Genomic DNA, 16,886 nt, shown 5'->3' with positions numbered 1-16,886 from the left:
TTATTAAATGCTGCATCCAACCACTTTGCAAATTCATAAGATTGTTAAACTACATGCGACATTTGTATAATATATCAGTTATGTTTATTATTAATGACCAAATGTTCTTGAATCTTTTTCTTTGATCTTGTTTGTAATATATATATATATATATATATATATATATATATATATATATATATATATATATATATATATATATATATATATATATATATATCTACTACAGATATTAAGGTGACCATATATATATTAATCTAGGCATTATGGGGACCGTTGGATTAAGGCGACAAAAATTGGTCTCCTTAATATTTTCAGTCCAGATTTGATGTATCAAATGTCAATAAAAATGTCCATTGACAGTAAAGTTGATAAGCTTGAATGTTTATTTACGAGATCATTTCATTGTTTTAGATATTATTCTCTTTTAATATTAAAAAAAATATTCTTAAACTTTTGTGTTAGTATATTTGTGTATCCATAAAAATAGCTATTAATGCGACCAGGGAAAAAATCATAATTTTGGTCAAAAATAGCTATATACTAAGCATTTTTTATTTGTTTTACTTTATTTAAAGCTTATTGTATATTATCCCGAAGTTTCATTCCATAAAAAACAGAAATGAGGAAATTCGATATTTCGTGTACCATCAGCATCCAAATTTTCAAGTATACAGAAATTTAACTTTCCGGAATATAACGGAAATTTTCGGGTATCTCCGTGGTACCATCTCCGTGCAATTATGCAGTATGGCGTTCATCTCTTACAGAAAGAGAATGGTAACTTGGTAAGTGTTTAAAATACATATTCAACGTTTTTTCGTTTATTTTTATGACTTTTGTACAGTTGTATAAATCGTCCACCCTTTGGATGAAAAGCAAATGATTTATCCGGATTTTGTTCATCCGAAACTAAATCACTAGTATCAACATCCGGTGTAATTTTTGCTTGTATTTTGGAGAAACTAGATTGATTTCTAGCAAACTTGGTTTACCACTACTGTACATCGTCGCTTATTATTATTTGGTATGTTCCAATCTAAAAAATGATTTGCTCCCATAACATCTCAGATTTTAATAAATAAAAGACGAAAGGATACAAATGCCTTACATTTTGTTTGTCAATGTCATGTCATTAGTCAGTCTCATCACCTTTGAATAGCAGAACAGAACGAACACTATCACCAATTCGTATTGTGGCTTTTTGCATGTGTCTTAAATTCTCATATTTGATAATAAATGCAACAATAAAATATTTCCCTTATTCTGCCACAGTTATGCACCAGTCAATTGTAACAATGGCGCCCAGGTCTTGTTTATACCGGGGATAGCAGGGGAAATGGGCCATGTTTTTACCTTCCAGGTGGACCGGCAGTGCTGAGTGAATGCGGTGTTATTGTTTTTGCGCTGATAACAGGGAATGGGCCTAACCTAGGATGTCCCCAGGGGCATTTGACGGGGATCTGGTCATTTCGTAACCTTACCATTTCGTAACTGCTGATCTTGGTTATTTCGTAACCATTCTGTAAGTCAATTCGTAACCGTCAAGTAATCAATTGCTCATATAATAACCACCATTTAACAAGGTGATAAATAGTACACTTAGCACCTCGTTAAGTGTATTGTTCGAACCTGGATGTATATGGCACAGCAACCAAGACACCAATTGGGAGACATTACTCGAATTCTCACTAGTAACAAGCCAATAATTTATGTTACTCAATAGTTATTAGATATATATATATCATGCTAAAGTAGAAATGATTTGTTATACTACCAAAATATGTTAATTATTTTCTTACATTTTGCTTACTTATAAAGCAATAATTAAAGACTGATCGCGATGTATTTTTGAGTAAAATTACGTTTACATAAATGATCATTCTTGACCTATTTCATTGACTATATTTGTTTGAATTGTTTAAAACGAACAAAATTTTGTTCTGTTTTTTTCTCAATTGATTCATATTCTGCATACTTTATATCCGAAACCGACAAAAAACAACCTTAAATTATTTGTTAGGCCAAATAAAAAAATAGGTCTGTTTCAGGTTACCCGACCGACCCTATTTTTCCCGCCGACCCTAACCTATTTTTCCCTGAAAAAAATGTGATTTGGGTACGAAAAGCATTTGTTACGAAATGTATGTACGTAAAGTTGACAATATTAGAGTTGGATTTTTTGAATGTATTTACCGTACTTCACCTTAGAGTTCGGACACCTTAAAATAATTAATTTTTCGCTCTACGAATTCATAGAAAATAACCATTTTTACATTTTATTTACATGTATGGTAAACCTGCCTTTTTTCTTCATGTCTGCATTTTACCACTTATTAATTTATCCGTAGTTATCAATGGTTATTACGCCTATAAGTCACTGTAGCTCCTTCATCAAGATGGTTAAAATCCCATTCAACACGATTTTATACATGCATTGAAATGAATAAACACCTTTTATCGGCTTCAGATCAAACAGTCCCATTGTGTGACGTCACATAACTCAGTTATACCCACGAGGATCTCATGGAGAGCATGGATATTGTTATGCAGGATTAATGTGTCTGGTGTTTTTTTATTGTAACTTGAGTATTGCATTTATAACTTTAATTCATCACATTTAATAGTTACCTGTATCATTGAATGTGTTGACTTTATTGTTTTCATGCCAAGAAATCCTATCCAATTTTCAATTAAGAAGGAAACCCCTGTATGCCAGCATATACCTGGATTTTAGCAGCATATGCATTATGTTCCATTCAGTGGTTTTGTGCTAAGGGTTAAAGGACTGACTTGGTTCTCCATGAAATTTTTATCAGTTATCTGCTGTTACAGCTAATTCATTTCATTTAATGGCCATTACGACCAGCATGAAATTCAGGGGAGCAATAATTTTGGTCATTTTTCGGAAAAATCTTTCTATAGTGCATGGTTCTTAGATTTAACGCTTCATCTCATTTTGTTGATTACGACACTTGTCAAAAATAAAAATAAAAATTCAATAATAGTTTATTATTAAGTATTGACATGATTTTCTTAACTATAAAAAGTATAATTATTAATTAACTAAGCTAAGCATTACATCTTTGATATTGTTTATGAACAATCTCCTTGATAACAATATTTAACTATCTAAACCACACTCTTGTTATTATGTTTAATTATGTTTAAAGATTGAAAACATCAAGTACAAATGTACTAACTATATTTCTTAGTTCCCCGACAGCTAAATATTTTCCTCACGCCGGCCAAATCCTAATAGCCTCTTATAGAACAATACCGTAATCAAGTCGTTTAATTTAACAACTTGAGTACGGTATTGTTCTATAAGAGGCTCTTAGGATTTGGCCGGCGTGAGGAAGTTTTTTGAAACAAATAGAATCACAAACCCCAGTCAAACTTATCAACTTCCGGCTCAAAATGTTATGACTCATGTATATTTAATAAAATGATACCGGGGAGTTGTTTATCTGTGGATGTCGAAAATCTGCTTAAAGGGGCTATACTCCGTATGATAAAATAGCGGAAAAAAAGGAGAAAATTTTCGAAAACTGACATAAACTTGGCATCGATGTGTACACTGCATTGAAACTTACTAACTGAAGAACCCGGTCTCCGACACAGTTTTTTTTTACATTTTGGTACTCTTTTTTTTACAATTATGATAAAGCGTAACACAGTCCATTAGATAATTGTCCTGAGATTCGTTACAGAAGAAAACTTTTTTGGTGCGAATCTGGTGTACAGTCCCTTTAAGGGTTCATTGTACTTTGCGCTCATTATAAATAGATAAATGAAGGGTCTTCGCATTGATACAAAAAGCTTAGTTCCTTCATTCACAGCAACATATAATTGATTAACGCAAGATTAGCAGCATCAGTAGAAGTTATATGATAGTTAGTAGAAGGAATAGTAGTAGCTGTTGTTGTAGAAGTGGCAACAACAACAACAACAATTCAGCAGGAGCGGCAGTAGTTTAGGGGTATCATCATCATCATTATCATCATCATTATCATCATCATCATCATCATCATCGGTGGTGTTGGTGGTGGTGGTGGTGGTTGTGGTGGTGCTGACGGTGGTGTTGTGGCGGTGGTGTTGACATTGGCAATAGCAGAAGCAGTAGTGGCAGTATCAACAACAATAGCTGCAGCATTACCACCTGTATTACTAAGACTTAAGAGCACACATATTAAATGACCAACATAGTCGGTTCTGTTCGGTGGGGTTAAATACCTATTTACAGTAACGTTCTGAGTCATGTTATTATTTGGGGTGGGGGTGGGTCAATATTTTACAGAAAAGGAGTCACTCAAGGACAGCGACCATTGTTGTGAGTTTATGTCGGTCAAAACATGTTCTTTCACAGGTCACGGTATGAAGACAATGCCAGATGAACACAAAACTAAGCAATTTTTTAGATTGAAACATTGCAAAAACAAATCCCAATCAGTTATACGAAAATGCATTTTAACCGCCTCATGTGTTCATGATAATATGAACAAAATTGAAGTAAATTTAACATTCGGAGATTCAGTTTTGCCAATGTGATATATTTTTTCAAGTTTCGTTTGTATTTCCCATTTTCCATGGTGTATACGTATACTTACGAACTCAATATTTTTTACAGTGAAATAAAAACAACAAAGCTTTAAAAATAACCAATAAGAGTGTGTGTTTTTGTTAAAAAATGTGAACCCAATAAATCTGACATTTTAAAATCAATATCCATACGCTTAGTAAAGCATACCCTTAAATATAATTCGACCTACGAGACGGCCAGATTCATATATAATGTAATATAGGTTACATTTTCATTCCAAATAAAACGGTTGGTTAAGCATACCATTTTCATTAACATCTGTCATACACATGTATGTCTAAAACGATAATGTTACTCATTAAAAACATCATATTTTTGTTTAAGAATAAGTAAATAATAAGTTTTACTAAATTAAGTACTCTGTAATTTTAATTAATTGTAGTTAACACTTGATACTTCTTCACGTCTTTCTGGGCAAAATTAAATACATTCTTCCAAATCTTGACCTAAACTACAGCAACTCCCTAGATATGAAAACATGATTAAACACATGGTCAGATTCTCGGTCAATTAGGGGTTAATGTGTAGCTGAAATTGGCTCTTGTGTAGAAATGAAAAGTGGAAAAATTGGCTGGTATTTCTTGGCATGATTGATGTTTCAATGAGTATTACTGTACGATTATTGCTTCATAAAGTCTATATTAAAAGTGTGATACAAGTTTCAAAGTTAATTGGCGGATCGTTTTACAAACATGTCATGTCTGTGTTTTAATCTCTGCATTGCCCTTGTTGTTTCTTTAATCCTCCATTGAATATATCACACATCCTTTTCACCAGGCAATAAATCGTTTAGGATGGGTAGTAACCAACTAACTTATCACAGTGATGTATACGGTTAGGTAATCTAGCCAGGCATTGTAACGATAAAGATCAATAATTTTTGTCTGTGAGACTTAGTAACTGTAAAAGTTCAGTCGATGTCCTTTGGGTGTCCGAAAATTAGGTACCTAAAATAAATTATTTTTGAAAATAATAATGGATGTCGGAATTTATAGAATGTCCGAACTCTTAAGGTGAATTACGTTTGTGCTTGTGTGGCAGGTATGTTTCAATTCTTGAACTATATTTTCTTGTCAGATACAAATGTGTCAGATACTGACTTTCGGATTGATATGTCAGACTTAAGTGTGCAATTTTGGCAATAAAACCTGCATGTTACTTGTTCTTCAAACCTGAACCCCCAGGTCCTCTTGACAGCATTGAGGTTTCCTTGGCTAATGGCTTATATGGTAAATTTGCTGTCCCACTCTTCATGTAATTATGTTTCAGGGAGGTTAGTATTCTACAGAGGGTGATTGAAAGCAAACGGGTGCATAAAGAAAAGTAAAACCGTTCCTGGAAAGTCTCAAATAATAGCAGAGTGGTGTACCATAACTTAGTTGAAATCCAACCACCATTGTCAAAAGTATTTAACCAGACAAATAAAGAATGTTTCCTTTGAAGCATGTAACATGTTTAAAAACTACTGATAAACCTGAAAATTGATGACTTTTATTTTTGTTACTTTCTGAGTCAACAGTTACTGAAATCAATATATCAAAAAAAAAAAAAAAAAAAAAATATTCCGACCTACCTACCCTATATTTTTTTAGCAGTGTTACCTGAAACACACCTATTTTTTTATTTGGCCTTATGGTATTAATTTCCAATAACAAGATACAAAATTAAACATATCGGCACATTTTTAATACAATAAGCATATAAAAAGCGCATAATCTCATTCGGCAAACTCACTACATTTTACAATACTTCTATGCAATTTAATAAAAAAGAAATTCTAAAGTAATATGGTCTATATATTTAAAAAATATTGGCTTAAGGTCACAATTCCTCTCAATGGTAGAACATCTATGAATTAAAAAATTATTACATTTAATATTCAGCCTGCTTATAATATTTCCTTCGCAACATAAAAAAATAGCTAGTGTGAATGTTTCTATTTGTCATAGTTTCAGAGTTTATTGGCAAATCGCACTACACTATTAGGAATAAAGAAGGAATACAACTACTAGATTTAACTTTGTTTATGTTGTTATTTTTATGTTTTATACTTACAGTAAACTTATTTTGTAAATTCAAATGGTATTAAATTAATTCCTCATAATTATAGGAGTCAACGGTTAAGATATGACCATTCGATTTCTTAACGGTTACGAATTGACTAACACAATGGTTACGAAATGACCAACAATGAGCGGTTACGAAATGATCATAATTCATTTGACAGGGCTTTTACCAGCTGTTTGTCTGTGCAGAGCGGGAATTTTACCTGGGATTGGCTGGACCGAAAGTCAAAGTCCCCGCTATTAGCAGGACCTTGGGGGCCCATGCTGCAATTGACTGTTGCATTATTTGGATTTTTTCTTAACTTTACGACACGCCCCCCTACAGTATTTTATAGTCAAGTTTAGTAATATTTTTTTACAGAAATTGGATAACTTAACAAGTAAAGTAAACTGTACTGAGCTTTTAAACAAACCTACATACTTATAAATCAAAATTGATATTTTAGGGTCTACACTGAATAAACCCAAAATGTTAGTTTTGATTTGCTAAATTCGAACAGTATTTAGTCAATCCACACAAAATTTACAGGATCATCAGATAACAAATTTTCTAAAAATTCTCTGTTTGCCAAATAGGGAAGACAGGTTTAAGTGGGATTAAAAGGTTGCTATCTGTGACCAAAAAAAATACTGTTCAAAATTGTGAGTATTCATTTATCTTTTGTTCAGTAAAGAGCATGCAATGGCATAGTGGTTGGATTAGATAATCTGACAGCGGTGCTGGACGTCAGGAGTTCAAATATTGTTGTGAGTTCAATGTACCAAAAGAATACCTTTGGAATACACTACCGGGTATTATCTATAAAAATGGCAGAGCAAATTGCCCATATTGTAGTAATGTCTTAGATCCAGCTTGGATAACTTGGACACAGTAAGCGGTTCACACCCAGGGAAATTCTCAGATAAAACAGCGCCTATAAACTTGAACATTACATTTTTCATTGAGACAATTAAAGAAAAAACATTATTGCTGATCTTCTGAAAACAAATCCTCTAACATTCAAATATTTAATTTGTTGGATGAACTAAGGTTTATATTGATAAGAGATTGCTTCAGTTGGATTTAAACTAATCACCAACAAAAATATATGCATTTAAATCACACAATGTAAACAACTGCGCCACATATCTTATCTGTATGTTTTGGGTTTTTAAAATTTAGCAGTTAAATATAGATTAGCATACTGGTAGGTCTGGTTGATCTGTTGCTTTAGTTGCTAAGTAAACATAATGTCAGTGATTTCATCACTATTTCTATTAAAATATCAGTTTTCTTCTTCAGGGCTTCTCACATTTACACCATTTTTTTACCATTTGAATCATAAAAAGATAACAAACACAAGAACTTAACACTTTGTGAATATTTAAGGAATGTAAGGGGTCAGATTTCAGATTGCTCATTATTGCTGGAACACTAAATACTTTATTTGATTGTGTACACTGCACTTTCTTGTTAAGCATTCATCCAAATCATTTGGGTAAATTTTGGCAGAAAAACTGCTTTTGGATTTATACTGGTCATCAAAACCGGCACTGACAAAACATAAGACGTGTTTAATTAATGTGCGGGAAAGAGGTTTAAAGGTGTCGACCCACAACGAAAGGCTTGCGGGTTGCAGTACCCCTTTAAGTAGTTCTTGAAAAAAATGATTCTCTGAGGTAGCATTTGATTATGTGTACATTGTATTCTTGTATGTATTTTCAAGTTAACACATGATTTATATAAGGTTTGTATAATTTTAGTTTTATTTAAGTTTTAAAATTTTGATTTTTTTTTTAAGATTTGCCTGCCCCTGTCTGAACACTTAAATTCTTGGTCTTTGGACTATTGTCTGCAACTTCAAAACACACTTTTTGGAACAGGACACATTTTCCTGATATTTTATCCAGTTTGACTGCAATATAAGTTGTATTTATCAATAATTTAAGTAAAAAATGACATTTATATTTCCATAATTACCTGGTAGTTATTTGTTAATTTGTTTTAATTCATGGATAGGTTTATTGCGAGTGTCATGGAAAGCTGGAACTTTTCAGTACACAACATGCAAACTGAGAATGAACTGTGTGTGCCGGCTTTGTGAACAAAAATGCAAGGCGGCTACTGAATTTATTGAGTTAAATCTGACTTGGGAGTAAGAGTGCATCTTTAACAATTAAAGAAATGTTGTAAAGAAATATTCCGTTTATGATTATGTCATCACATATTGAATATAAATGAATTTGCATTAGCATCAAATACTACAACTACAAACTTTTAGAGAAAATGTCATTTTTGTACTATGACCTTTAAATGTCATTGACTTGACCTTGAGGTATAGGAATGCGACATATTCATTTAAGAAACATTAAAACACATGAGCAATTTACATTGCGGCCATTTCCAATAATTTTTAGCATTATGACCCGACTATATATGATATACTTAGATTAATATGAATTCATTGTACAACGATTGTGAAGAAATTAATTTACATTATTATGCCTGTTACTTTCGAATTCGTCTAGATATTTTCAACAATATATAATGTTACTCATGCAAGAACTAGTTGAACAAGATATTATTTAGATTTTAAGGTCAAATGGTTATATTTGCCAGAAAAAGTCGGGCAACCTACATGATAACAAAACATTATTTACATTTGTAAAGGTTTCGTACCATTTTATTCGACAAAAGAGTTCAATAGCATGCCCTTACTTTTAAAATGTTGATGTAGCGGTACTGTGACGGTGTTCGAAAAAAAAACCCACCGTACTCGTGCTAGGGAGAAGGGATTTTTTTTCAATGGACTACACGTTAAATTATTTGGCCAGTAATATCATTCAGTTCGACAAAGAATAATAATGAATATTGGATTGAAAATGGTCCAATGTTGAAAACACTTGTGTTGTATTCAAATATTTTAAATCACAAGTGTATTGTTTCTTGAAATTAATTATACGACTTTAGCTAGAACATTGAGGAACACTACACAATTTCCGATATTCGTGAAAAAACACTACAAGTGCGAAGTGGTCGCATGTGTTGTGAAGTACTAATCTAAAGTGTTCTAATTCATACATGATAGAAACATATTCACATCTCATATTTTATAAATATACTATCTAATCAATCATAAAACAATATTCAAGATATCCTTGGGACCCCCCCCCCCCCCCCTGGACACGCAATACAATTCGTGTTTCGCTGATCTGTTGGCTGGGATCAGATCATCCATTTAGGGATTTAGATATGTTACCCCAGCCACCAGGCTGAATGTTTAACCGTCACCAGACACTCTGCCATGAATGTGAGAGAGTTTAAAGCTATTTCTTATTTTCCTGTGTAACTATATTGATGTTTGATTAAATTTACGCCGTCGTGTTACTGAGTAACAATTTGAAATTGGGCCAAAATCATCAAGCTAGAGCTTTGCATAATCTTTTTCAAACTTCTGGGAGATTTCTGCCCTTGAAAGTATTTGCTCGCAGCCCGCCTCAAAGTTACACTTCGTTCAGTATTTAAAGCTTTCGGATACACTTTTTTGTTAATTTGAGATCTTAATGACGCTACATTGTACTTCTAAGTAAATAGATGCTCAAAGTAACTAGATGCTCTGGGTGTTCACTGGGTGACAAAGGCTACCCAGTATTGGTTGTTTCTTTTTTCTGAAAAGATGTTTCTAGTGAATTGCCAAGTTGCAGTGGTTTTGACGCCACAGAACCAGCACAGCTCCATGACAGATATATATGTTTTCGTCATTGATGTCAGTACTGCTGTATTGGTGGCCTCACAATTTCTGTGTGGAAATGTCATCTGATACACTCATAACGGCGTATTTCTAGCATAGCTTTCATAAGTGCATGGCCATTCTCTGTCATTTTCAGATACACTGTGTTGTGTGTGGATAAGAAATGCAGAGTGGTACCACCAATCACCTAAGCCACCATTCCCCTAACAGACAAAAGGCTCATGGGGACAGTTCCTGCAGTTTACAGCAAATTGTAGCCCTACAAACTTCAGGTAAGTGATAAATCTGGGCTTCAAGATATCTCTGTACTCACTTTAAGTTTATACTTCATTTGAACAAAACTTACAATTTCAGCATCAAAATCCAGGTTTAGATCCCAGACCGAACCTTGTCTCCTTTATTAAACTTCATTTCAGATAATCTATAAGCCACATACATGTTCACTACTTATGGCGGATAAGAACTTTCGCAAATTGATTATAAATGCGTTTTCCCAGATATACACCCTCCTCTTGCAGATACTGCCAAGCTTGGGTGCACTGGGCCGGTTATCCAGCCGTGTGGAATCAACATCTCCAGCTGAACTTGGGCCGGGAATTATATAAGAATCCTTAGCAGCATGGTGAGCTTTTGTGTATTTATTTCCAGGCTCGTATACCCGTCCAGACTTCTGCGTTTAAGCTTTCCTTTCGTCATTTTTTTAAATAAGGTATCTCAAGTCTTTCAATGAAATCACAACTTTGGAGGCTAGATTTAAATTAAGGAACCATTATGTGTAGAAAGCCTTTTGGGTGATTTAAAATCAAATTAGTAAACAGGATTCTCATGGTTCATGGTTTATAATTGGCCTTGTGGACCTTTCATTCTTTACTTTGGTAAGAGCCGCTTAGGTATGTAAGAAGGGGGGAGGGGGGGGGGGGTACAGATGTGATAGTAAACAGTGTTTAATAAGGTATATTTGTTTTTATTTTATCACCATTTTGAAGGTAATGATTGTGTTATCAGGGATAAGTAACAAGTTTAACATAAACACTGTAACATGTTCTTTATTTCAAATAAAGCTATAAATTATCTCTGGAGAATTTAGTCTGATCTCCATTTCTCAGAAAATGTAGCTGTCTAAGTGCCTATTCCATCAATGAGTATCACTGTCTTTATATTGCTGTTGTGGTACAGTTTAAATGGCAAAAGTTTTATGGCCCTGCTTGTTTGCAACTCCTCATTCATTTTTGTACAGCGAGAAAAGTAAGGGAATTCTAGAGATTTACTAGAATTATGGATTGTTTTTACTAGAATTATGAATTGTTTTTCTTGAGTTACACAGTACATAAGGAGGAATTAGTGTGTACACAACTCCTCATTTTATTCCTGTTTATTATTTATATATGTAACATAGATGTGTACAAGACCTACGGTACTGTAGAAACATGACATAAAAGAGCTCACTTTGATTAATTTCCTCAAAAAAAGATATCTTTACTGTTAAAGTAAGAATTTTTACTGCATAGTAAGTAATGTCTTCTGCTCATCTTTATGACATCATTACATGGAATGATGTCAACTTCCCAAGACACATTTCCACATGGCGCAGCTCATTTATATATATTGCTGATGGATTGTTTAGAATGGGACAGTTTTAATTGGACATAATGTTTTAATCGCCATTTTACAGAGTGCCAGCCAGTCATTGCTGTTCTTTGCATTGCTGAGGAGGACAGTCCTGCCAACATAATAGTTTGTTCAATAACAGGTAAAAAACTGGTCTCACTTTACATTTTCAACCACTGTTCGATCGTAACAATTATCAAAGAACCGGCTAGTCTCAATCATGAAGCCGCTCTAATTAGAGTCAATGAACGATATAGATCTGGATACAAGCGTCTAGATGATCGAGACTAAATTGGCAACATGAGAACATTTATTTCCTTTCCTGATTCTTGAAAATTACATGAACAAATGACAATTCTACTACCATTTAAAGCTTGATTAATTTTCGGACAAATGTGTTTGTTTTAATTTGCCTTCCGCTTAAAGTGAACGTATATATACTGGGCAAGAAGTGCTGAATTTCATCGTGAATCACAGTGATTATCCAAAGTTTGAATTTGGTTCGGACATGTTTGACGGGAATTCAAAGACATTTTTTGTCAGCCGTCTTATATCACAGGTTTCCATGCATTTTGCATACATTGGTTCATTCCAAGATAAAAATTATAAACTTTTTCAAAACGTTCAATCTGTGAGAGTGCAGCTTTAATAGACCTGTAAAGACTTGTCGATGTGAAACTTAACTCTCAATCAAACTATGGTAAAAGATCAAATGCGGGGCTCCGTGTGCGGCATAGACTGCTAATTTTTATTTAATATGATGAAGAGCTAGTTAAGTTATCTTTTTTAAAAGTCTTCATTTGAAGAAAAAAAATGTTTCAATACCCTGTATGAATTTTCTTCACCGGATATTGATTCATAAAAATCATTGCTCCAGGGTGCGGAGCTACTTTTTGTTATATGTCTATATGGAAAAATCTTCTCCTCAGAAGTCAACTTTGTTCCCCAATGTGCAAGGCACAATCGGTGAAAATAATTTCAGTAAAAGTCACTGATTATTATTATTGTGATTATTATTAATAAACTTTTACTATTTCAGGAGACAAACTAGAAACACAGAGGTGCTATACATTCCGATGGAAAATACAACAAAAGAAGAATTTTAAGAAAGGTAATAACTGAGCAACTAAGAACATGCATGTTGCACTGGTCAGAGTGTAAGACCCATCTCGCTTCATAAGAATTGATAATCATCAATGTATTAAATCAAGAAATTGAAACGTAAGTGTCTTGTCTTTTGCAGTGTTTTTGAAATAGAATATAATTTTAAAAAAAAACTAAATTATTTTTTGATATGATTGTGAATGTGTGATGTTTTCTTCCGATCATTCTCTCTCAAAAACCAGATACAAAAAACATATTTGTAGATTTTTATACGCCCGAAGGGTCGTATTATGTTATGGCCTCCATCGTCTGTCCGTCTGTCTGTCTGTCCGTCCGTCTGTCCGTTCGTTAGCAATTCCGTGTCCGGGCCATAACTTGGTAACTAATAAAGCAATTTTCAAATAACTTTATACAAATCATCACTACATTAAAAGGGTGTGTCGCGCGCAATTTCCAGGTCCATACCTCAAAGACTAGAATCACCATGGGGGGGGGGCGTTAGCAATTCTGTGTCCGGGCCACATCTTTGTTACTCGTCCGTTAGCAATTCCGTGTCCGGGCCATAACTTGGTAACTAATAAAGCGATTTTCAAATAACTTTATACAAAACATCACTACATTAAAAGGACCTCGAGCCGAATCTTCTTCGGGCGTATAATGCTCCGTTTCGCGGTGCTCTTGTTTTGTTTTACTTGTAAATATAGTTTTAAGTTTGTATTTTAGGCAAAGCCTTTTATTCTGCTCAATACAAACTTAAATATTGTAAGAGTTATGGCCCTTTGTAATTTTTAAACAAATACATTTTATTTCATGTTTTTGTAAGCCCATTATTTAGGGACTTTTAATATTTTCACCAGCAGCATTATAAAGTCAGACCAAAAGTGTCCAGTTAGTGTCCAAACAATAACTAAGTTAGAATCCTTTCTCAAATCAGGTGAGCGATATAGGGCCATCTCTGTGTTTGTCTGACAAAAAAACAATAATCAATCTTTGAGTTAAATTGACAAAATATTGTTGTAGAATGTTTTGTGAAGACAAACTATTGGATTACTTATGTGTCAATAGGATTAAGGTTTCTGCACATAAAAATTATTTAGAATAGCATTTGGGTCAGTCGGTTCACGTTCAATATTACTGATAGTATAAGTGGAAGCAGTGACTTAAAATTAATTACCAAACAGTTTCTGCTCAATTGCTTTGAGTTAACATACGAGTTATGAAACTTGGAATACTAGTTCTTGGTGGCATAAATGAAAGACCTTGTTTTGTCACATTGACTTGTAATCAAGCACTAACTTCCTCTAAAAAAAATTCAGGTGATGGTTGGGCACACACAAGAAGACATAGATCACATGTGTCCAGGCATATGAGTAGACAGGAGTTTCACACTCTGCCAAACTTACTTCATCAGAGGAGCAGAAAGCTTCTCAAGATCCCGCACTGCACACTTAGATATAGTCTTTGACTACAACAAGGGGATGAAAGTACAGAGAGGTCCAATTGAAATCAATTCTGTGCTGCGTCATTTCTTCATTCTGGAAGTCGATGGACATGATTTATCATGGCATCAGGTGTGCAGTTTGTCGACTATCAGCAGTCTTGTTCACCAGTTGTGCAACTTGAGCTGGTAGCTTTATTGCTTGAAGCCACAGCATAAGAGGGGGAAGGTGCAGGCTCATCAAAAAGTCTCAAAAGTTGAAACTAGGAAAAGAAGTTTGTCAAGAGTGTGAATATTTGCTTTGAAAACCATCGTTACGATGATTTGGTTTCCTTTGAAACTTGATACATACTATGTGTATGTTGAATGAATTGAGATGCTTAAATAAAGAACCGCTATTCAAATATCAGGAAACTGCATTTTTCATACTAAAGGGTAAATGATGTCGCCATTTCCTGTATGTATTGAAATGAGATATGTTTCCACAATTAATATTTTTAGGGAATTTTTCTCATCCTAATGAATGAGATTAAATTGTACAGCGTTATATGAGCTTAATATGTGTTTTCTGTTTCTTTAAAATTGGTGAAAAATTGTCAGAAGATAATTAGACCAGTATCCATTACTGCAATCATACAATCAAATATACAGGGACAAACCCACTGGGCATATAATATAATTAAACCCTGTTTAGGGGCACGAGGCAAACAGAGTTACTTTCAAACGTTAAAGCTGCACTCTCACATTTTGGACGTTTTGACAACTTTTCTCATTTTATGTCTTGGATTGGAACCATCCAATTTTTGCGAAAAATTAAATGGCAGATTTTTCTATTTAAGTTAAAACATTGATGTTTTATGCACTTTTCTTAAACCGTTAGTAACATTAATTTTTGAACGGAAATATGAAATCTGTGATCTGATCTTTTGTCAGCAATCTTTTATCATTGGTTTGCAGATAATTACGCAAAAAATTGCTCATTCAAAAACAAAAAAAGTTGTGAAAACGGTTTATCTGTGGGAGTGCAGCTCTAAATGTTTAATTTCTTGATTTTACTACTGTATTAGAAATTACAGGGGTTGGGGCATATTTTTAGTGTTTTTATTGCTTTTTATTTTCATACAGTCATACTTTATTCCTCAGGGCATAACTTACAAATAGACAAAACTGGAAAATGGTCGTTTCAAAAGGCCAAAGATAATGCAAGTTGAACAATCATATTGTTCATGGCTTGTATTTTTGGTGTATTTTGTTGCATATGCTATAGAAAAGTTGAAAGCTAAAAATAAATTCATAGTTGAAATGATGGCTTTGAATGGTATTGTCAGATGAGAAACGGCACTTTTAAGAAATAGGTATAATGGTACTTTATTTATTTTGATCAATTTTAGATATTGTATGAAAATTATTATCTTATTTAGTACATGAGACCTTTTAAACAGTTATTGACAATATAACAATGTGTATATGAAGCTTTAGATCAACACTTAAAGCTGCACTCTTACAGATTGTCAGTTAAGACACAAAATTGTCTCAAAATCTGCTGATTTGGTTATCATTCCTTTAATTCAGTCATATTAGATAATTCACAATAGAACCCATCAGAAATGTAAAAGTGCCGAAAATTTCATTTACATTAAATTGTTCGTAATGCTTTTAGCCATAAAACATCACTTTTTTAACATAAATATGATAAACTGCTATCTGATCTTTTTTCGGCAGTCTTATATCACTTAAAATTGGGTCTAGACATTTATGCAAAAAAATTGTCCATTTATAGACAAACAATAAAAGAGTACCGGTAGTCAAAACGATCAATCGGTGAGATTGCAGCTTTAAATACACCTTTTAAGACCGCTGTAAAATTCCAATGGTTTGCCTAAATCTTTAAAGCTTGCATACTGTTTAATTAACAACCATACTTATTGTTTAAAAGTGTCATGATATCTTTGTACAATGTTTTTATATAATTCATTAAAGAAGTCAAAACAAATTTGTTTATCTTGTAAATTGTTTTCTATTATTTAAATGACCCAGACAAAAATGGGAACGTCAGTGCTAGTTCTTTTACTATTAACATCCCATGAAGTTTCTATTGGTGTAGCAGCAAGGAGGTGTTATATTAAGGATGCATCATTTAAACCAAATTATACATTTGGCACCGTGCACCCCAGTTAAGTCGTGCAGCGTCGGGAACGGGCCAGTATATACACTCCGGTATAGTAGGGGTGGTCACCGAGCCCGAGCCACACTGTCTAAGGGGCACGTGCAATTGGCCATTAATTTGGGGAATTAGCTGGCACAACTGCGAGTTACCGTTTAAGTTCAGATCACGT

General features: G+C 33.6%; 1 long non-coding RNA gene across 4 annotated transcripts; it reads left to right on the top strand.

Annotated features, from left to right (window-relative positions):
* The first annotated feature begins 575 nt into the window (after window positions 1-575).
* LOC128233622 (uncharacterized) lies at window positions 576-12,178 on the top strand. Of its 4 annotated transcripts, none has more exons than XR_008260733.1 (4): window positions 576-788; window positions 10,537-10,672; window positions 10,919-11,022; window positions 12,073-12,178. It is a non-coding gene; the product is annotated as an uncharacterized LOC128233622 (long non-coding RNA). The 4 variants fall into 4 exon arrangements; XR_008260735.1 differs by lacking the exon at window positions 576-788 and adding an exon at window positions 939-1,027; XR_008260734.1 differs by lacking the exon at window positions 576-788 and adding an exon at window positions 1,107-1,525.
* The last annotated feature ends 4,708 nt before the right edge of the window (window positions 12,179-16,886 follow it).

Source organism: Mya arenaria, chromosome 5, assembly GCF_026914265.1.
Source record: "Mya arenaria isolate MELC-2E11 chromosome 5, ASM2691426v1".
Classification (NCBI taxonomy): Eukaryota; Metazoa; Mollusca; class Bivalvia; order Myida; family Myidae; genus Mya; species Mya arenaria.
Note: the sequence above shows the minus strand (reverse complement) of the source record. Positions and strands in the feature narration are given on the sequence as shown.